A 23,258-nucleotide genomic window follows, 5' to 3' on the forward strand; every position below is an offset into this window, starting at 1 on the left:
CTAGACCCTTTTCTGATGAAGGGTCTAGGCCCGAAACGTCAGCCTCTCTGCTCCTATGATGCTGCTTGGCCTGCTGTGTTCATCCAGCCCTGCACCTTGTTGTCTCGGATTCTCCAGCATCTGCAGTTCCTACTATCTCTACTGCCCTATCAGTCTACTCTTGATCATCAGTAAAATGGTAGAAGTTGTCATCAACAGTACTATCAAACAGCACCTGCTCAGCAATAGCTCAATGACATCCAGTTTATGTTCCACCAGGGCCACTCAACTCCTGACCTCATTACAGCTTTGGTTCAAGCATGGACAAAAGAGCTAAATTCCAGAGGTGAGAGTGAGAGTGACAGCCTTGGATATCAAGTCTGCACTTCACCAAGTGTAGTATCAAGGAGACCGAGCAAAACTAGAGTCAATGGGTGTTGTGGAGCAAACTCTCCACTGTTTGGATTCATACCTATCACACGGGAAGATAGTTGTGGTTGTTGGAGGTCAGTCATTTCAGCTCCAGGACAACTTTGCAGAAGGTCCTCAGGAAAGTGTGCTAGACCCAATCATCTTCAGCTGCTTCAACAATTACCTGCCCTCCATCATAAGGTCAGAAGTGCGGATGTTCACTAATGATTGCACAATGTTCAGCACCATCAGCCTCTCTTGAGATACTGAAGCAATCCATGTCTGAATGCAGCAAGACCCAAACAATATCCAGGTTTGGGCTGAAAAGTGGCAAGTAACATTTGAGCCGCACAAATGGCCACCTCCAAGAGAGAATCTAACCATTGTTACCATCATGTTACCATCACTGCAACTCCACTCTCCAAATGCTGGGGGCTTACCATTGATTAGAACTGTACAATTCATATAAATAAAATGGCTACAACAGCAGGTTAGAGACGAGGAATCTTACCTCCTGACTTGTCAAAGCCTGTTTATTCACTTAAAGCCACAGTAAGAGGTGTAATAAAATATTCTCCACTTGTCTGGATGGGTGAAATTCCAACAGCAGTCAAGAAGTTTGACACCATCCAGGACAAAGCAGCCTTGATTGACACCACATCCACAAGCATCCACTTCCTCCACCACCAACACTCAGTAGCAGTAGTGTGCACCATCTTATAGATGGACTGCAAAAATTTACCAAAGTTCCTTAGACAGCACCTTCCAAACCCATCTTGAAGGACAAGTGCAGCAGATACATGAGAACACCACCATCTGCAAATTTCCCTCTAAGACACTCGCCATTCTGACTTGGAAATCCACCATTTCTTCAGTGTTGCTACACTAAAATGCTGGAACTCCCTCCTTAAATAGCATTGTAGGTCTACCTACAGCACATGGACTGCTGCAGTTCATAAAGGCAGTTCACCGCCACCACCTTAAGCCAACCAATGATGGGTAATAAATGCTGGCCCAGCCGTCAATGTCCACATTAAGATTAGCTTCAGAGGTTAATTGAAGATTGCATACAGTTTACGGGAGGGATAGGCAACCTTCCACTAAAAGGAGGTGAATCATAGCATACAGATACATATTCAATAGTGCTTTCACTGAACCACCCCATGGAATTTAGCTGCTCTCGCACTGTCTTCGCATGGTCAGCATTGGATGTGCATAATCAAGATTATATCATATGGATTTTCAGGCCTGATAACTTAAAATTAATCAGTATGTGTTTTTTTTCTTGCGCATGATTTTGTAAGAGAGAAAAAGCAATGAGAAGTAAATGTATAATCTCAATGGCTGGCAACAATTGCACCATTCAGGATCCCAAAGACCTTTGCAACAAAAAAGACGTTTACCTTTGATTATTGTTATTGGTCAACTGATGGATATATTGAAAATGACCAAGGATGTTTTCTGCCTAATGGACCTCACAGCCAATACATCAGTCAGGTCAGTCAATCTTCTCTTAGAAATTGGGTATAACAATGCAATCATTAGTTGGTTTTTGGTACTCAGGTTATATCTGCTGATATGCAGTTAAGTACGATTAATTACCAGAAATTTTATTCTCTTTCATAAGGAAAAATGTTACAAGCATAGACTGGGCTAAATAATAATAATTTAGAGTATATACTACAATTTGAACTATGAAGGGACTAATTTATTGTTGACTTTTAAAGGAACAAGTGTTTAATGAACTTGGAAGAGCTATCTTAGAAAATGCCTGGAAAGGGTACAATGCAACCCTTTTTTCCTATGGACAGACTGGATCAGGGAGGAAATAAAGGTCTTGTTCCCATGATTTGTGAAGAACTTTTCCAGGAAATTAAACAACACCAAAACAAGAATGGACAGTTTTATGTAAGAAGTCAATGTTATCACATACACAGTCAATCTGAGTTTATTTCACATTTATTGTGACGTCCTAAACTGCTCCTCTGTTGATGCTCTATTGTCTTTTATAGGTTTCTTTCAGCATGTTTGAAATCTACAATGAACAGGTACTTTTAAATATTGCATTATATAGAAATCAAATGGAGAATGCAAACCTAGGTATATACTGTTTCCTAACTTTTCTGCCACTTGAGCAAATGTGGACACAACTTGAGTTTTGCCTTTTTTTTGAACCAGCCTCACTACTCTATCACATACTTTAATTGATGTATTTGATTTTTAAAATATTCTTAGGAAAATTCAATAATGATGCTTAAAGTTCACTAGAAATATATAGTTACAATACTGAACAGGTATTTTGTCCAAAACATTTTTAATTGACTCCATCTAAGCTAAAACACTCAACACCATGAGAATTCTCCTTCCACATGTCTTCAACCGCTTTTCCTTTCACCATCTATCCAATTTAATCTTGAATGTTGACATAATTTCTACCTCATTTTTTTAGTTTAAAAATACTCTTTATTCATAAAATCATCTCTAAGTACATACAAATGTACTAAATCAGTTCTGTACCGTCTTTGCAGAGAGAAAAAAAAACAAACAAACATGTTGGAGCTTTCACATTTCTCAGAGCTTCTCTACAGTTGCAAAAATCAAAGGCATTTTCTACTTATGCAAGAAACTATTTTTGTTAATTTGGAGGCACTGAGAGGGTCTGACAACTAAAGGGACCCTTATTATACTTTGGCAGAAAGATGGTGGTCTCTCCCCACTGCACCTTGGTGGCAGCTGCCACAAGTTTTAATGCTTCTCTCAGTACATAGTCATGGAGATTGGAATGTGCCAGTCTGCAACACTTGGTTGAGGTTAACTCTTTACACTGGAAAACCAATGAGTTTCGGGCAGACCAAGAAATGAATTCACCGAGTTGATGGCCCTCCAGGCATAGTCAATGTTTGTCTCAGTGTGCGTCCTGGAAAACACAGCAAGTAAAAAACATTTCCTCATACCAAATAACATTCTAATTAACCTACATTGGATTAATTCAAGTGATTGGGTGCTGTTTGCTGTCTACTACCTGCATATCTGTTTTATCTAGTACAGCCCCATTGATACTATTTCTGTCCATGCCAATGTTTACATTTGATTTCGAAGGTTCAGGACCTCCTGGCAAAGGTTCGCAAGCCTAATGGTCTGCGTGTGCGGGAAGGCAGACATGGATTTTATGTTGAGTATCTGAAATCAGTGCCGTGTAGCAGTTTTAAGCAACTTGAGGCTTTGCTGAATCAAGGAATTCGGAACAGAAGTGTTGCAACAATGAACTGGAACACCACCAGCAGCAGATCTCACATGGTGATCAGTATCCATTTTCAACAGGTGATAAGTATAAGCCCAATAAGAGAGGTAGTGAGACCATAAGACATAGGTGCAGAGGGAGGCCAGTGAGCTCATCTAAACTTCTTTGCCATTCAATGAGATCATGGTTGCTCTGATAATGTTCAACTCTGCATTCTTGTCTTTCCCCATAACCTTAGATTCCCTTACCAATTAAAAATTGTTTATCTCAGCCTTGAATATGCTTAATGACCCAACCTCAACAGGCCTCTGTAGTAAAGAATTCCATAGATTCACAGCCCTCAAAGAGAAGATATTCCTGTTCATCTCTGTATTAAACGTGTGACCCCTTATTCTCAGATTATGTCCTCTTGTCTTGACTTTCCCATAAGGGGAAACACTCTATCCACATCAGTCCTGTCAAATCTTTTAAGACTTTTATATGTTTCAATGAGTACAGGTCCAATGTACTCAACCTCTCCTCATAAGACAGTTCCTCCATAACTGGCATCAGGGGAGTGAATTTACTCTGTGTATCTTTCCATTGAAAAGAAGCCCAAAACTGTTCACAATAATTCAGTTGTGGTCTGACTGGTGCCGTGTATAGTTTTAGCATCACCTCCTTACTTTTATATTTCATTCCCTTTGAAATAAAGGCCAAAATTCTATTTGCCCTCCCTATACCTGTTGAACTTTGATGCTAGCTTTCTGTGATTCATGAACGAAGACTCACAAATCCTTCTGTTCTGTAACGTTCTGTAGTTTTTGTCCAATTAAATAATTTTCAGCTCCTCCATTCTCCCTGTCAAAGTGGATATCTTCATATTTTCCCACATCATATTTTATGTGCCAAGTTTTGCCCACTTGCTTGACCCGTCTAAATCCCTTTGCAAACTCACCATTTGCCTGGCCACCTATTTTTATGCCATCCATAAATGTGGCTATAGTCCATTCACTTTCCTCATCCAAATCATTAATATATGTTGTAGATAGTTGTGGTCTCAACAATGATCCCTTTGACACAAAACTAGTTACAGGTTGCCATCCTGAAAATGCCCCCCTTATCTCAATTTTTTTGTCTTCTATTTGTTACCTAATCCTCTATCCATGAAAAGATACTCCACCCAACATTGTGGGGTCTTTTTAAGTAGCTTAATGTGTGGTACCATATCAAATGCCTTCTGAAAATATAAATACCTTCATTCCTTTATCATACATGACTGTTACGTCCTCACAGAATTCTAATAAATTTGTCAGCCATGACTTCGCTTCATAAAGCCACACAGACTGCTTGATCATATTATGTACTTCTAAATGTCTAAAGTAAATCCTTCATAAAAAAATTCTAATATTTTTCCCAAGACAGATAGGAAGCTAACAGCTCCATTGTTACCATCATCCTTTTTAAATAAAGGTGTTACATTGGCAGCTTTCCAATCCTCTAAGACTTTTACAGAATCTAAGGACTCCTGGAAGATTCCTTCTAGTGCATCCATTATCTTTGCAGCTATTTCCTTTAATATCCTAGGATGCATCCTTACCACTTTTTCACCAGTGGTAGTTCTTGTATTTATTTCCTCTCCTCCTGCCTGGTGAATATTTAAAATTTTTGGAATACTTTTAATCTTTTCTACTATGAAGACAGATGCAAAGTATTTATTTGACTCCTGTGCCATTTCCTGGTTCCCCATTATTATTTCCCAAGCCTTATTCTCTAAAGGGCCTTTGTTCACTTTGGCTTCTCTCTTCCTTTTTAAATACTTAAGCTGTTCATTTTGATACTGTTTGCAAGTTTGCCCTCAAAGTTTATTTTCTTCCTCTTTATTTTTTTGGTCATCTTTTGTAGTATATTAAAATTTTCCCAATCACTGTTTACTCCTCATCTTTGCCACATTGTATGTTTTTTCTTTCAATCTGATGTTATCCTTAACTTCCCTGGTTAACCATGGTTCGCATATCTCCTTTCTAGAATCTTTCTTCCTCAGTGGAATATGTCTTTACTATGATTCATGAACTATTTTTAAATGTCTGCCATTATTCCTCAACTGTCTTTGCTGCCAAACTCCTTTCTTAGTCCATTCTAGCCAGCTCTGTCCTTATTCCTTTGTAATTGCCCTTGTTTAAGCTTAGCATAGTTGATTGTTACCCAAGTCCCTCTATCTCAAACTGGTGAATTGTAGGTGTCATTAAGTATGATGGGCTACTTAGCAAGCTAAATACTTAATTCTATCTCCTACATTGATAATATTTTAAAGAGTCTCATCTGGTAAAACAATACTTTGAATCAAATTGCTCAGCCAAAATTATGAAATAAGTTATAGTATTAAATAACGGACAGTTATGCTAAATTTGCATCAAACCTTCACTAGATTACACTTTTTATACTGCATGCTGTTATGGTAAACAAAGAAAAGATATAGAGGTACTGGTTAGAGTACAAAGCAGATATGCAAGGATGATACAAGGAATGTGTGGGCACTCATGTGTGGTTTGGACTGACAGGTTGGACCCATTTTGTCTTGAAAACTGAAGGCTGAGAGGTAATCTAATGGAGTTATTTAATATGATGAAATGTTCTGATAGCGTAGGTACAAAATAAATGATTCCCTTTGTGGGAATAGCAAAATGCAATGCCATCAATACAAGTTAGTCACCAAGAAGTGTAATAAGTAATTCAGAAGAAACTTTTTCACAGAGTAGTGAAAATGTGAAATGCTCTCCCACAAAATGTGGTTTAAGCAAATAGTATAGATGCTTTTAGGGAGATGATGAACAAGCATATTAGGGACAAGGGAGAGAAAGGGGTATGATGATAAATTTAGATGAAAGGAGGTTTGAGTACAGCATAATCACCACGATGGACTGCTTAGGCCAAATGCCCTGCTTCTGTATTTCATATCCATTGTATTCCTAAGCAAACCTAAACATGAAAATGAAAACAAGAACTACAAATGAAGAACAAATTGGAATTAAATGCTGAGAAACAATAAGCAGAATGTTATGACTTCCTCTAGAATGAAATTGGTAGCAGGGGGCCCTGCTTAACCCTAGTGTTTTCCTGTCAATATGCCAATTTTCTGATGGGAAGGCCTATGGATGGCCTTCAAACCACTTTACCAATTGAGGCCTTTAACTAGAATAAATGTCCAGCTGAGGGCCTGCCTACACTGATGTTAACTGGTGGGTGGGGTTTCCTATGTGGAAAGCACAAGAAAACTGTGCTGTGTTTGCTGAAGGGCATCTAAGAGGGAACCTTTGTTTATAGCTATTGAGTACTTGATCAAGCTGGGGCCCAATATTGAGAAAAGGATGGCATGCTGAAAGTTACCTTCATGCCCTTGCTGCCAGTGATCCTCTATATCCGTCCGCTGCAGTCCCAACACCCTGATAGTCCAGACCTCATGACATCATTCACTTGTGGCCTGGGTCCTTCCTTGATCTGAAGTCTCAGGTTGGTACAGTACTTGCATCTGTCATCAGCTACCTAGTGATTCTGCTGAGTAGGGAAGAGTTGCCAGTTTCTGATTGGCCAGCAGCTGTTGCTGGGCAGAATGTCTACTCCCAGGGTACATTAATTCGGGGAAATACTGGCTGTGCATCTGATAACTGGCTGAATGACACAAAGTGCAGTAGACCTTCTGGAAAAGAAATGGCATAGGGGTCTTGTTGGTTCTTTAGCTAGCTGACCAAGACACCCAATACCTTCTTAAGATTGTGGCCAATGACTTGGAAAAAGACAAAAGAGTATGTTGTAATGAGCTCACGAGAAAGAACTGATTAAAGAAATGTTGAAAACATAAAATTAAACCTATTACGTCAACATTACACACTGCAACAGCCCCTCAGTGAGCGGTGGAGGAGAAGATCTTTCAGAGCAGAAGGAAATGGGTGGGATTGGCCATTGTTGTGTAAGAACTTGTGATCCCAAAAATTCAGCTCACACCCCCCACTTTGTGAAGCCCTGTTTTACATTGAAACAACCAGGAAATTGCTTTCCATGTCACAATTTAGAAAATATAAATGGTTTAGACTGGAGATATTTTCTAAAGGAGAATTTATTTATTTATTTAAGGAGAATTTATTGAGGTTTCACTCTATTATATATAGAGTGCATAAGTGTTTATGTTTTACTATAATTTATTAATTATTATATATTTGCATGATATTTTAATAATATTTGATTAACTGCTTTTTATTCTTAGCAATAGGTAATATTATTAGTTACGAAGTCCTGATATGTTCCTTGTCTACTATTCAATTGTGTTCATTCATTAAATGCCAATCAGGAATTTTAAATCTCTTAAAAGGGAAGATAGAAGTAGGAGGTATATAAATCAAATTTAAAAAATCTTCGGAGGTCTCATGAATACATCCCTGAATCAGTAACACGAAACATCAGGATTTTACAATTAGCAACAAAATCCTATGAGGGATTATTTACTTATCACATGATGTAAGTGGCATAATAGTGTAATACTTTGACATCCTCTATATATATGGCATTTTTATTCCTTCATGAAATGTGAATATTGCTGGCTTGCCAAGTATTTGTTTCCCATCCCTAATTGCCTTCAGAAGGGATGGTGAACCACATTCTTGAACCACTGCAATCCAGGTAGTATACACACACAATGTTGTTAGGAAACTTTAAAAATCCTTAACTAAAGGATTACATGGTGTTAGTTAATACTGAAACTTTTGTGAAAAATCTACAGGACTCTCAAACAGAAAGTATCTCTCAATCTACCAAGTGCAGTAAAGGTTTGATTTTAGCTCTACTAATAGAAACTATTACTCTTCAAAAAAAAATGAGGGACCTGGTATAAATTATTTGGATGTCGATTTGTGAATCTATATCTCAGCTCCAGAAATGACTTCACAATAGTGTACATTGTACAATAGTTTCCTCGTCATGTTTTATTCCTCTGAAAGCAGGAGCCTTTCTGTGATATTGGGCTAGATTTAGTGGAGCTTACCAGATTGGAGGGGTGGTGTGGGGGAGTTTCTGCATTGGATTCCTGATGTCAGGAAAACTGTGCCAAATAGCTTGGCTGCAGGAGGGCCCTGTTGCAGGAATCTTGCCTGTCAGCAACTAGATGGCAGTTAGGCCCATTAATGAGGCACTTAAAGCCAATTAGCCCTTTAGGGTCTCTGGAATTTCTTTGTGGCTGAGTGATTGAATGAGACTTGAATGAGGAGGGAATGGGTTGGGGAAACTTACAGACATGCACTTATTTCCGAATCAAGAATGTCAGTGTTGGATAATGTAAATAATGCACTGAATAGAGCCAGTAGGGGTGAGGTGAAATGTTGTGAATTAGTGTTAAATATAGGAACTTCAGAACATGGGAATTAGGAGCGGGAATAGGTAATACTGCCCTTCGAGCCTGCTCTGCCATTTAACATGATCATGGCTGATCTTATCCAGCTCTCAACTCCACTTTCCTGCCTACTCCCCATAGCCCTTTATCTCACTTTTAATCAGAAACATACCTATTTATTTCTTGAATCAGTGGATTGATTCTGCCTCCACTGCATTCTGGGGCAGTGAGTTCCACAGATTCACAACTCTCTGAGAGAAGCAATTTCTCTTCATTTCAGTTTAGAAGCTACCTCCTCTCGATATCCATGATCTCTTGTTTGAGACTGGGGGAGCATCTGTTCAACGTCCACCTTATTGTTCCCCTTTAGCACTTTATACACCTCAATCAGATTCCCCCTCGTTCTTCTCAACTGCAGAGAATACAAGCCCAAGCTATTCAACTGATCCTCATACAATAGTCCTTTCATCCCAGGAATCAATCTGGTGAACCTTCTCTGAAATGCCTCCAGTGCCATCACATCCTTCCTCAAGTAAGGAGTCCAAAACTGGACACAGTATTCCAGATGTGGTCTCACTTTATTACTTTTATAATCAGGTTAATTAAAAACAAAGAACTGTGGATGCTGAGTATGTGAAACAAAAACAGAAATTGCTGGAGAAACTCAGCAGGTCTGGCAGCATCTTTGGAGAGAAAGCAAAGTTAACATTTCAGGTTCAGTGACCTTTCTTCAGAAATCAGTAGGGTTAGGAAGTTTGAGAGTTCTGAAGAAGGATTACTGGAACCAAAACATTGAGTCTGCTGTCAGACCTGCTGAATTTCTCCAGCAATTTCTGTTTTTGTTGCACTAGTTAATGATGTTTTAAGGAAATATATTATTTCTCTGGAGGCAGTTCAGAGAAGGTTCACTAGGATGATCCCTTTTATGGAGGGATTGTCTTATGAGCAAAGGTTAAACAGGCTTGGACTCTACTCACTGGAGTTTAGAAGACTGAAGGTGATCTCATTGAAACATGTAGAATTCTTAAGGAAATTGACAGAGTAAATGCTGAGGGGATATTTCTCCTCGTAGAGTCATAGAGATGAACAGCATGGAAACAGTCCAAAAGGTCCATGCTGACCAGATATCCAATATATGTCTAGTCCCATTTCCCATCATTTGGCCCATATCCCTCTAAACCCTTCCTATCATATACCCATCCAGATGCCTTTTAAATGTTGTAGTCGTACCAGCCTCCACCACTTCCTCTGGCAGCTCATTCCATACACACACCACTCTCTGTGTGAAAAACTTGTCCCTTAAGTCCCTTTTATACCTTTCCCCTCTCACCTTAAACCTATGCCCTCTAGTTTTGGACTCCTCCTCCTTGGGGAAAAGTCCTTGCCTTTTTATCCTATCCATGTACATCATGATTTTATAAACCTCTATAAGGTCAGACCTCAGTCTCCAATGCTCCAGGGGAAATAGCCACAGACTATTCAGCCTCTTGCTATAGCTCAAACTCTCCAACCCTGGCAACATCCTCGTAAATCTTTTAGGAACCCTTTCAAGTTTCACAACATCCTTCCAATAGGAGGGAGACCATTGGGAGAGTCAAGGACCAGAGGGCTTAGTCCCAGAATAAAGGCACACTGATTTAAGACTGAGTTGAGGAGGAATTTCTTCTTTGGGTTGGCTGTGCATCTTTGGAACTTGTTGCCACAAAGAGTTGTGGGTACAGAGTCCTTATGTATATTTAAGGCTGAGATAGGTAGGTCAGTAGGAGCATCAGAATTATGGGGAAAGGGCAGGAAAGTAATTTGCTCCTACAGAGTATCAACATTCCCTTTTCTTGGCATGATTGCCACCTAGAGTCAAAAACCTGCTACTACAAATCTTTGGTTCTAAAACTTCAAGGCCACATTTCTTAAAGGAGCAATAACAGAGTAAAATAAAGGCGAAGAGAAACAAGAGGAAAAATAAAAGGAGAGAGATGCAAAACTAGTAAAATAGATCATTCTGAGACAAGGGCTCTGAAAATTGTGCTTGCTATCAGCAAAGAGGGCCTTTGCAGGATTAAAACAGCTGGCCTTTCCGTGGATGATCAGAAAAGATCCAGAAAAGATCTGGAAAGTTCACCCAAGATCAGCTCAAGGTAGAATTAACTTCAGGATTTAAAAACTCCAATTCATGTTACACAGACAGCTGCCTGCAGAGTCTATTGATGAGTATGTCAGAAGATGCCTCAGCTAAAAACATGAGTATAATATTTCTGAAGAGGTATTATCAGCAAAGATCATTGAGTTATTCACTGCTTCTATACCAATTAAGATCTTTAGAAAAGATCATTTGGGAAGAAAATAGGTGATACCATTGACACATTACTTGAGGATGTACAGAAAAATAAACCCATGTTGCTAAATCAACAACAATTATATGATTTTGATGTCACCAACAGTATTGTTACAGCCAGCAAGGTGCATCAAACCGACTAAATCTGGAACCAATGTGGTTTATCACACCTAACCAAAATTGGTCCAAATTTCCTTGATATCTGTGAAACTTGTGGCGCCGAGGACTATGGGTACATGTGCGAAATTTGATTCCAACCGTCAAGCCAGATACTGGATCACAACCCTGGTGACCAATAAGGTGACATAATACCAAACACTGGCATGAAGGAAAGTATTAAGAAGTTGCACAAAAGTAAACAGATTAGTGAAGTTCTGAGTCAATCAAATGAGAGGTAAATTTCAGAAGATTCCTGATGCTTTCCATGTTGTTAAACTCAGGAACCATGTCAATGGTACAAAGTGATCAAAACATCAATATCATATGTCCTGAAAAGACAGGAAAGCACATACTAAGAACAAAAATCAACTCAGGAGCTCGTGAAAACATATCATCACTGTGCATTCTGAAAGATATCTACCTCAGCAAGTGGAAATCTGTGGTACACTCTAGAATGACACAGTGTATAATTGAAAAACAACTCCATTCGTTAACAGATTCACACTGCAGAGCCAATACTCAAGCTCATTTTGGTTTCTAAAATTCTTTTCCTTGTAGATACCATCAGTCCAGCAGTAGGACTATCAATGTGCACAGATCTCAATGTAATCACAATTCATGAGATTCAATCCACACTTACTGAGGCAGAACAGTTCACATCTGAACCAATCCAAGTAATCTTAAAAGGATATGACTTCGGAGTGAGATTTACACCAGGTACCAAGATGCTTGCATTTGACTCACAGAACAGATTGCCAGCCCACATAAAGACCAAGATATTCCTCTTGATCTACAAACTGATGCTATTGACTAACAGGTTCTCAAGGTTGATCTGTAACACTTTGGCCAGAGCGAGCCTGAACAGTTGCAACCAACAGCTGCTGAAAATGAGCAACCACAGAAATGTATCGAGGAATGATAGGATTAAAGAAGAACCTGCAAAGATTTATTCATTTTTGCTATTCAAGGGTAAAAAAGTCTTAATATCAAAAGCATTATGCCAAGATAGCATTCCATCTTACATAAAGGAATCGTGTACTGACCAGGGATAAATCAGGATATTCAAAGACTCATGAATGCATGTGAGATTTATATTAAGCCCAGCAGTGAAGGGAATCTCAATATCCACATAACTCACTCTTTGGACAAAAATTGTAGCAGAACTATTCACAGTGCACAGGGTCGATTACATCCTTGTGATGCGTGTTCAATGGTTTAGCAACATAAAGAGACAGTGAGTGTTCTTTTTGGTTTATTCAACATGCTGGATCAGATAATATCTGACATTGGACTGCAGAACACTGTCAAACTGTTTCAACATTTGCTTTGTGGGGAGCAGCCTGTATCACGTTGTTACCCTGATATCTCTGTTAAATATTCTAGCAGAATATATGATGCATACTATCAAATGAATAATTATTAAGTGTTAAACAATGAAGAAGATACTCGCATTGTATTACTACATTTTCATGCTATACCAATGGAGAAGGGATAACTATCCAGGACATTTTTCTTCAAGTCCAGAGGAGAATGGAAGAGATACGCAATGTGCCAGCAAGTAGAGAACTATCCAGACTGCAAACTGAGCTGACAATATCAGTTAGAAGCACAAATACAAATTTGTAGATACCAGCAAAAGTTTCAGAAAATGCAACCAGCCTAAATGATGCAAAACCATAACTGATCATGGCAATAAACTGCAAATGATCAGAAGTCAGCTTAAACTAAACAGCCATGAATAGCAGGAAGACAAACAAATTGTACAATAAGCGAGCAATAGTGAGCATTGTGTTTCTCTCCAGTCTAATCAGGGTGTGTTACTAAACCTCCAAAGCATTACATTGAAATTTAAAACATTGGTCATGTAAACTCTGTTTTACCTGTTTGTATAATCATCAAATTAACAGCATACACAATTATGTACATCTGTTTAGGATAAGTTTTGATCTTTGGGAAAAAAAATGGGATGCTGTGATATATCTCGTGGTCAATGTGTCAGTATTCCTTTAAGAGACATGCTCATGATATTCTTGCTGTATTATGGCATGTGATCTGAGGCATAAAGGTTTCAGACTTCATTTTATGTCAAGATCACTTGCAGCGTGCCACGCTACTAGATGCATGTTACTCAATTGGAATCTAATATTTCTGTACAATATAATCTAATATTTATGAATAATAGCATTATGTACAATTAAACATGTATAAGGAACAACGTAAGTATTGCCACATCAGCTGAGGTATCCTTTGGAAACAAACTCATATCAATGAAAAGTCAGATTGAGGGCAAAAAAACCTTCGGAACTCAGGAAATAATTGGAAGCTTGCATCTGATAGCCTTTAATAACAGCTTTATGAGTGTCTAATAACTAAAAAAATGAATGTGCAAATGTACAGATCTTGATGGCAAGGGCACTTCAAGTCTTAGCAACTCATTGTGCAAAATCTGTCAAAAATCTAAAAACCAACAGCTATATTCAGGGCATATACTATATCCTGAGATGTAGATACAGAACCAGAATCCTTTGCAAGTTATGTATTCTTAATACGATTGACAATATGTATAAATCAGTATTGAATTTTCTATTATATTCGATCTCCAGGGTAAGTGTATGTGGAACTGTAATTTCAGAACAGTCAATTTCTATTAATTCAGTAATGCGTATCACATAATAATTTATCAGAGCTAGTAGGGATTGCACAATTAAACATGGTAGGTATTTTTTATTGTATAATGGATTGTATAGGTCTCATTATAGGAAAAATATATTCAAAACTGTGAATGGTTCCAAACTGTGTATGATCTTTAAACTTCTGACTGTTCCAAACGATAATATCCCTGAATTTTCTCACCAGAAATTTTCAATACAAATATGTAGTGCTGAAGTGCACAGCAATCATTTGGCTACTTATGAGGAATAACTTTACTACTGTGAGGTTACTCTACATCACCTAATTCCTGCCTTGCCTTGAGGTTCAAGCCCAATAATTTGACTGTTATCACTCAGGAACTCCATTATTTTATGTTGAAAGCCATCCCCTCACTTCTCCAGTGACAGCCTGGGGCCACTGGAAAACCTATCGCCTCTCCATCATGGTGATCAGATTCTATTCTACAAATTGGCCATTAAAATCAACTAGATCTCATTGTTGGCAATGTCACTCTTGAATAGGCCAAAACCAAAAATCTGAATTCTCGCCAAAACGTGAACATAGAGCCATGTTACCTTCTCTGTCAAATTTTCTAGAACAAAGATTATTTTTAGGAAACTATAATTGTTGTTCATGATGTCACTGGTGTTAACTATTAACCCTTGGTTACCAACACTCACAGAGCAGGAACCCAAATATCAAAGGTCAGGTGTTAAGCCCAGAATGAGGATCTTCTGATCATGAGGAGTTGAGGGGATCATGAATGGGTTGAGGGGAGTGAGAGGAAGTTTCCATACCTTATGTTTTATCTGGATGAGGAAAGTTATTGTTGAATAACCACAAAGCAATCTAGCTTTAGAAATGGAATCCTGTTCTTGATTACATGAAGAAAACATGCATGGTAGCCATTTTCTTTTTCTAGATAAGGCATCAAACAAAGCTATTTCACATACAACACCAACTAGGCACTTTCCACTGAGAAACTTGGTTTCAAAGTTTATGTCAATTAAACTCAGTGGTGGGTGTTGTTTAGGCTGCAAATAGTTTATTTTCACTAACTTAACACTACTCAATATCTATGTATTGCTTGTAATTAGGTGCCTTTCCTTTCAAAACTGAGAACACATTAATTGCTTTGGCTTCATTGCATAATTTGTTTGTAATGTCCCATATTGTGGGCGAGTAGGTTGCCTGATGAATTCTACTTGTGCTGAGAATTGTCACAAGATAACCTCATTGGAGCATGGTCACTGAATACTGAACCTAGGGTTGACATTGTATTACCATGCAACTGGAAACAGGAAATTGGATTAAAGGAGAGCTGTAAAAAAGAGCAGTTCGGGTGACAATATTAAGAAAATAGTAGCAGGGCATTTAATAAATCATAATTCAAGCAGGTTAAGTCAAGATGGTTTTATGAAAAGGAAATTCTAGATTACAACTTAGACTTCTTTGAGGATGAGATAAACAGGGTGCATAGAGAAGCACAGTAGATGTAAGATTGGGGTGTTGAGGAGGTAGTGGGATGTTTGAGTATGGCAAGTCAGCAGACCTGCCTCTTTTATAAAGTTCTGCCATATTTTTGTTCCAGGGATGTAGGAGAGGGATAGAATCAGGCCCTCAATCTCCAGAAGTACGCACAGGATGGTAACTGATCCAGGCAAATGTCAAACTGTTTTTCTCTCTCTTTGGCTCTTCTGTTAGCTGTAACATCGACCCAGTTGTAACAATGAATATCAGGCTGTCAAACCTTCCATGACTCTCTATATCTCATGCTCTCCCAGGCATTCTGCATACTCATTCCTCCAATATCTCATACGTACAGACATGTATTTGAATTATGAGTGATAACATGATGAAGATTAATATTTTTAAATGGGTTTTGTTTAATAGTAAATATCTTCTTTCAGATGTTTTCCTATTGTGCAGACAAGACATGTGACATAGCACAAAAGTTAACACTTTGGATATAATTGGAAGTTGATAGAAGACTTTATAGTGACCTGAACCCCCATTTACATTTAACCAATATAAATATAAAAAGGCTTAACCATGGACATTTGTTCTGCTTCATGCCAGTGATATTGGGCACCTAATTACCAGAACTGCTTCAAAACCAAATTGCTTCAATGCCAAGAATTGGTCCCCATGTGTGGTATAAACAACAAAACTACCTGGTTCTTCAACAGTTAATTCCAGTGATTTATACATCTGTGTTGGTTGTCCATTAGGTTAGTCGTATTAGGTGTCCGTAGATGAGATGCTGGTGTCCTTTGCCACAAAAGAAAGTGAATTATCACTATTGACTCCATTATTTATATCCAGCAGTATTGATTGTCAACTGCAAGGATATTTCCTGTTCATAATTTATTCTATATCCATGTTAAATTAGAATCATGTCATTCAATGCTGGGGTATTATTGAATAGCAATATATTTTTCAGGAGCAGTGAATAATTCTGCCACAGGGTATTTAAAACAGCTGTGATTTGCTGCTCTATCTAATTCTTTCAAGTCCTTTAGAATTCTACAAAATAACACACATGAAAGGAATTAACCAGAAATTTAATTTTTGCCTCCTCACTTGTTGAATGGTTGCTTAAATATTTGTATAAATGTTTTCCAGAAAACTGAGCCAAATATTCCCTACTTTTAACCTCACAATGATTGTTGCAATAAGGTTCCCACTACCACACACCATGCATGTACTTACATGTTACTTAAAACATTTTTAATCTGTATTTTTATGTCCACAATTCATAGTGCATCTGTCGTATTCCACTCAACTTGACAGTTACCTTGACATAGCTTGATGAAGAAATAAATAACTGTTTAGTATTCATAACAGGTGTTTGCAAACCAATTCATGACAAAACATTCGGAGATTAACTTGGTGGATTTGGCTGGCAGTGAAAGGTAACGAAGTGCAGGAGCTGCTCTTGACAGGTTCAATGAAGCACGGGCAATCAATCTCAGTCTAACAACTCTTGGAAATGTTATTAGGTGAGCTTAACCCAATCTGACCTTTCTTCAAAAAATAAATGAAACCAATATTGCTTTTAGAGTTCAGCTTACAGTTTTAATATTTATGCCTAACATCTGCACTGGCAATTTTATTTTTACTAAACAACATCAGTGTGACCAAGTCTTGATGGCTTTGTGTACCTGTTGTTAAAGTGAGAAACTGCTTACTGTTCATTAAATATTGTGCAGTTCCCTCTCGGACAAGGCTGTGGGCAAGAGAGTTCAGTACATTCCCTATCGTAATTCAGTACTTACCAGGTTGCTTAGCACCGCACTAAGAGGGAACAGCAAGACAATTATGGTGAGTTTTGATGACTTCATTGAAGTGTTTATTTATTTTTTCTCAGTTCAAGAATGTTGAAATAAATTTAAAATCTTCTAACTGTAATTTTTCAAATTACATCTAACTAGACTTGGCAATTTTATTAAGAAGAAGTTGGTACACTTATATTTGCAACTGCAATGTAGCTCAGTGATGAATACATTTTGGAACACCTGACCTGTGCTGTTTATATATCAGAGGGAAAATAGTTCATTTTACTGTTATATAGTAAATGTCATAAAGTAAGGTATCTGTTCATTCATCAGTGTATCACATTCACAGTCTATTGTCGGGCTTTATGGTCATACTTGCTGTATATTCAGAATCTGAAGTGAGTTGTAATATGTTAGCTAGTTTATTTAGCTCATGAACAAGACTTCATAACTGATCCCATTCGCTTAGAGAATTAAGACTTATTAGTGACTATATCATGATCGGAATGACACAGAATTCAACAGGGTTAATCTACTTGCAAACTATGCAACACAGTCCATCTAACCACAAAGGAAAGAAAATTGCAGATAAGCTTCTGAGAGCTCTTCGGTGACCAAGTGTAACATTTGAACCATACAGGCCAGCAATGTGCTTACTCAGTTCTTCATTGGTTGTTCTCTGTTACAGGAGTGATTAGGCGTTACTGCTAGCATAGGGACTGGAGAAGGAATTTCTGTTTCTAATTCTGATTGCTATCCAGTGTTAGTTTACAGAAAGCCAACATATTTGAACATTAGAAAACAACTGGAAATGACGTGACTGTTATCCGTAGTTTGCATTACTAATGCTGCAACAGGGATTTCACAGTCTCAAGTTGTAAAACTGGTGGGAAGTCAACTAATTCTCAATTGATTAGACATTTTTCTCCAGGAGTTCTGCCAGTCTTCTGCCCACCAATGTAACCATGGGAAACCAGTATTGGGATTTAAGTGTTTAAATGTATATGTTAAGAAGCATGCTTGCAAAGTACCAAGAATTTGGTGTCTATGGATAGGAGAGAAAGAAAATCAAAAAAGCTCAAGATAATTGTTGCACATTCTGTAAGAGAAAAACACACAGAACATTTCAAAAAGTAAATGTTATGTTTCCAAAATATTCCTGCAAATATTTAAGAAACTAATGGGGTTTGGCAATCCAAAGTGGAAGGAAAGTAACCAACCTCCAAATAAATAACAATGATTTTTTTTTATAATTGACCTTGAAGTTATGATGTGGTTTGATATACATGAACATTTAAGGTGTTCATTCCAAATTCCTTTAATTGCTATTCAACATTAGCATTACCCTTTCAAAATAAATGGATTAATGCAACCCTACAAAAGCAGGAAAGGAGATTTTCAAATGTATTAAGCTTTTAAACCTATTTCCATATTGTATAATTTCAAGGGCTATGATTTTAAACAGAATGCTAACTTACTTTGCTGATTTTATTAGTTAATAATCCTGTATGCAGTAGTGAAATTGGTATATGCTTTGGTAAATATTTAAAGGATATCATTTTCATGAAAACTGGCTGACAACATTCCCCATTTGTTTCAGAATACATAATTCAGGAGTACAACTCACATTGAAATAAATCATTGTGGTACTACTGGATAACATGGTGACAAACATGAGCATGACTCTTCTCCCTATCAAAACGGTGACCTTAATAATTCTGATCTTTCCATCTGCTGAACACAAAATCTGAGATTTTCCCATGTTCACCAGCCTGGGACTTCCTTAAAAATTAAAATCAGGGTGGCTGAGTGCAGTGGCCCAAATGTTCTCCTGCTGGTCAGAAACTGAACAGCATACCACAGAGATCTTTTATTTACAGGGGATTTCCCACAATTTCAGAGTGCATCTTATCTGACATGCTGGAGTGCAAATATTTCATGAATCTGGACTAAAAAAGTACCAAAGTAACCAGAGTTCAACAGTATTGAAATCCAGACGTATCTGAATGGATATTGTTGTGTCTTGCAATGCCTTTGGCATGAGATTTGATTTATTAATTTGGCAAGAATGCACTGATTCTCACAAAAATCCCTAAACTACACCTTCAATAAACGGAACAATGAAGACTTCCTTTTCCTTTTCCTTTAGAATCATAGAGTCACATAGTCACACAGCCCGGAAACAGACCCTTTGGTCCAATTCATTCACATCGACCAGGTTTCCTGAACTGAACTAGTCCAATAGGCCCGTTTGACCATATCCCTTTAAAACTTTGCTATCCATGTACCTGTCCAAATGCTTTTTAAATGTTTAATTGTGCTCATTTCTACCACTTCTTCTGGCAGCTTATTCCACAAACGCATCACCATCTGTGTGAAAAAAATTGCTCCTCAGGTCTCTTTTAACTCTTTCCCTTCTCACCTTAAATCTATGCCCTCCAGTTTGGGACTCCCCTACCCTGGGGAAAAGATCTTGGATTTTCATGTTATCTATGCCTCTCATGTTTTTATAAGTCTGTATAAGGTCACCTGTCAGTCTCCTACACTTCAGGAAAAAAGGCCCCACCATATCCAGCCGCCAGCCTCTCTTTATATCTGAAACATCCTTGTAAATCTTTTGAGGACACTTTCCAGTTTTATAATATCCTTCCTATAGCAGGATGACCAGAATTGTGCACTGTGCTTCAAATATGGCCTTAACAATTTCTTGTACAGACATAACATAATGTCCTGAAAGCAAACATGCCAAACACCTTCTTCAACACCCTATCCACTTGTGATGCCACTTTTAAGGAACTATGTATCTGCACCCCTAGGTCTTTCTGTTTGAGCGCACTCCCCAGGGCTCTATCATTGACTATGTAAGTCCTGCCCTGGTTTGTCTTACCAAATTACAACACCTCACATTTATCTAAATTAAACTCCATCTATCAATCCTCAACCCATGTACAGTGTGTATATTTAGAATAGAACTTTAAATTAAATTAATTGACACATGAGGCAGTTTTAATTTTTAATGTAAAAGACTGTTTTTAATTCACATGAAAAACAGGCATGGTTGAACAAATCTTTATTGGTATCTCTTCTTCAAATTTTGAAATGACTAAAAGATGTGCGTCTAACTCATAATGATTTATTGCGTTTACTATTGCATACTGATCATTTACTACAAGAATTATTTCCAGGTTGAAATGATTAGTCCAGCAGACATCTATTATGATGAGACCATGTCAACATTACGATTTGCAGAAAGGTAAAGAACAACACAATTTATTTCTAAGTTTGTCTCCAAATCAATAACAAAGCCACTTTTAATGAAATGTGTAGCATTTTGATCCTCACAATCTGTTCTTCAGTATAGACAGATGGTGAAGTCCCTGAGTCCCTGTGTGTGGCCTAGTCATTATTATAAGTATCACACAAATTGCTTTTTATTATTTTTATCAGTGATCTGGACGAAGGAATTGAGGAAAACTTATACAAGCATGCAAGTGAACTGATTACATTAGTGAAAAAACCATGAAAGGATAGTTTACAGCTGATAAGATGAAAGAGCAGGCCTGCATCAGGTGAACATCCATTAACACTTGTAGATTGGCATAATGCATTTGGATGGAGAAGTTCTAAACAGAAGAGTTAAGAAGAAAGGGGGCAGTGGTTTTCATTACCTGATTAGTTAAAAATCCATAGCAATTTGGGGAGGTAGTTCTGAAAGGAAATAGGGTCTTAAAATGCATTGCCAGGACAATGGAATATGAAACTAAATATGCAAACCATATGTTAAGCAGAGCAAATGTCAAGCCTCATCTGTAATAACTGTCCCTTCAAATGATGGGAAATATGACAGGACTGGAAAATATTTGCAAGCTATAATGAGAATGGATATGATAATAAGACAGTGATTAAAAAAAAAGCCACAATGTACTAGAGACATCAGCCATCTTGTGCAAGTGACTGGGATGGAATCTCCTTACTAGTGAGTGATGTACTTAGAGAGAACAGCATTATGTACAGCAGAGTGAATAAAAGAGCTTGCAGAACCCATTAGAGTCAGACAGCAGTCACGCATAGGCGACCATTACAGACTACACAGTCTGCCCACAGTGATAAAGATGGTCATCTTTTCAATCTGAAGAATCAAACACCTAGTCACAAGTTCATCAAGATGACAGTCTTTTGATCAGTACCTAGTTAAGTGCCATTAGTTAACAGGTTAAGTTTAGTGGTCAGGGACTATTTAACATTAGGAAAGCATAAACTATAGGGAGAAATCATAGAGGTTATGAAATAATAAAAAGATCAAACCACCCACACTACTATTTATTTAAACTGAATAACTTAGGGAGGAAGGTAGGATATGGTTAAAAAATAGGGAAATAGTTTAGCTGTTAGGAAGTCCTTCATTTTACAAACAGTCATCAATCTCTGGAATAGATTGTTACATTTAGGGAGGGTAGATTTACTACAAACATTTTGGTAAAGGAGCTGGTATATTAGATGATGGATCTGAAATGCTTAGTTTACTTAGCCAAATTTCCAGTTCTATTTAATGATCTACATTGAAATCTCTTCTGTTCTCACATACTAGTAGGCCTGATTCAATAGTTTTTGTTTAGATGTTAGTTTCCAGTATTAAGCGCATGGAAGTCGGAAGGAAATGGCGTAGTGGTGTCTTGTCAGGCTGGATCTGGGAGTCAAGGTGTTGGGGTAAAGCTGTCAGGGCATCTAGGAGGAGTTAAATGAGTCAGTTGTATCATTACACAGCTGTTGGCCATGGTTTTAATCTGTTTTACATTTCCTGGGTAACTATACAGATAAGAAATAGAGTCATAGATTCATAGAATCACACAGCACGGAAGCAGACCGCTATGTCCAACCAGTCCACACTGGCCATATTCCCAAACTAAACCAATCCCACCTGTCTGCATTTGGCCCATATCCCTCCAAACCTTTCCTATTCATGAACTTATCCAAATGTCTTTTGAACATTGTAACTATACCTACATCCACCACTTTCTCTGGCAGTTCATTCCACACACGAACCACTCTGTGTAAAAAATTTGCCCATCATGTCCTTTTAAAGTCTTTCTCCTCTCATCTTAAAAATATGCCACATTGTTCTGAACTACCCCTCCCTAGGGAAATACCCTTGACAGTCAGCTTATCACCTCATGATTTTATAAACCTCCATAAGGTCATCCTCAACCTCCTGTCCTCCAGTGAAAAAAGTCCAAGCCTTTCTAATTTTTATAACTCAAACCTTCCATTCCTGGCAATATCCTGGTAAGTCTTTTCTGAGCCCTCTCCAGTTTAATAATGTACTTCCTATAACTGGGTGACCATAACTGCATACAGTTATTTGAATTCATTCATAATCTGGAATTAAGAATCTACTGATGACTATGAAACCATTATCGATTGTTGGAAAAACCCATCTGGTTCACTAATGTCCTTCAGGGAAGGAAATCTGTCACCCTCACTTCTCCTGTCCTATATGTGACTCCAGGATCACAGCAGTGTGGTTGACTCTCAACTGCCCCCTGAAATGGCCAAGCAGGCCATTCAGTTCAAAGGCATCTAGGGATGGGCAATAAAATGCTGGCTAGCCAGTGACGCCCACAATTGAATAAAAAAGTACTCCTCTTCACCAACATCCAGTACAACCTCAACATGATGTCGCTATTCCTACACACAAAAGTCTGAGCAATGAAGGCAAGTGTGCTAAATGCCTTCTTAACCATCCTGTCTACCTGTGACGTGAATTTCAAAGAATGATGTACCTGAACCCTTAGATCTCTCTGTTCTACGATACTACTCAGGGCCTACCATTAATCGTAAAAGTCATGT

The 23,258-nt window shown here is 38.0% G+C and overlaps 1 pseudogene; it reads left to right on the top strand.

Moving 5' to 3' along the window:
• LOC125483712 overlaps window positions 1-23,258 on the top strand; it is a 75,693-nt pseudogene that overhangs the window by 3,294 nt on the left and 49,141 nt on the right.

Source organism: Rhincodon typus, chromosome 8 (genome assembly GCF_021869965.1).
Source record: "Rhincodon typus isolate 14 chromosome 8, sRhiTyp1.1, whole genome shotgun sequence".
NCBI lineage: Eukaryota > Metazoa > Chordata > Chondrichthyes > Orectolobiformes > Rhincodontidae > Rhincodon > Rhincodon typus.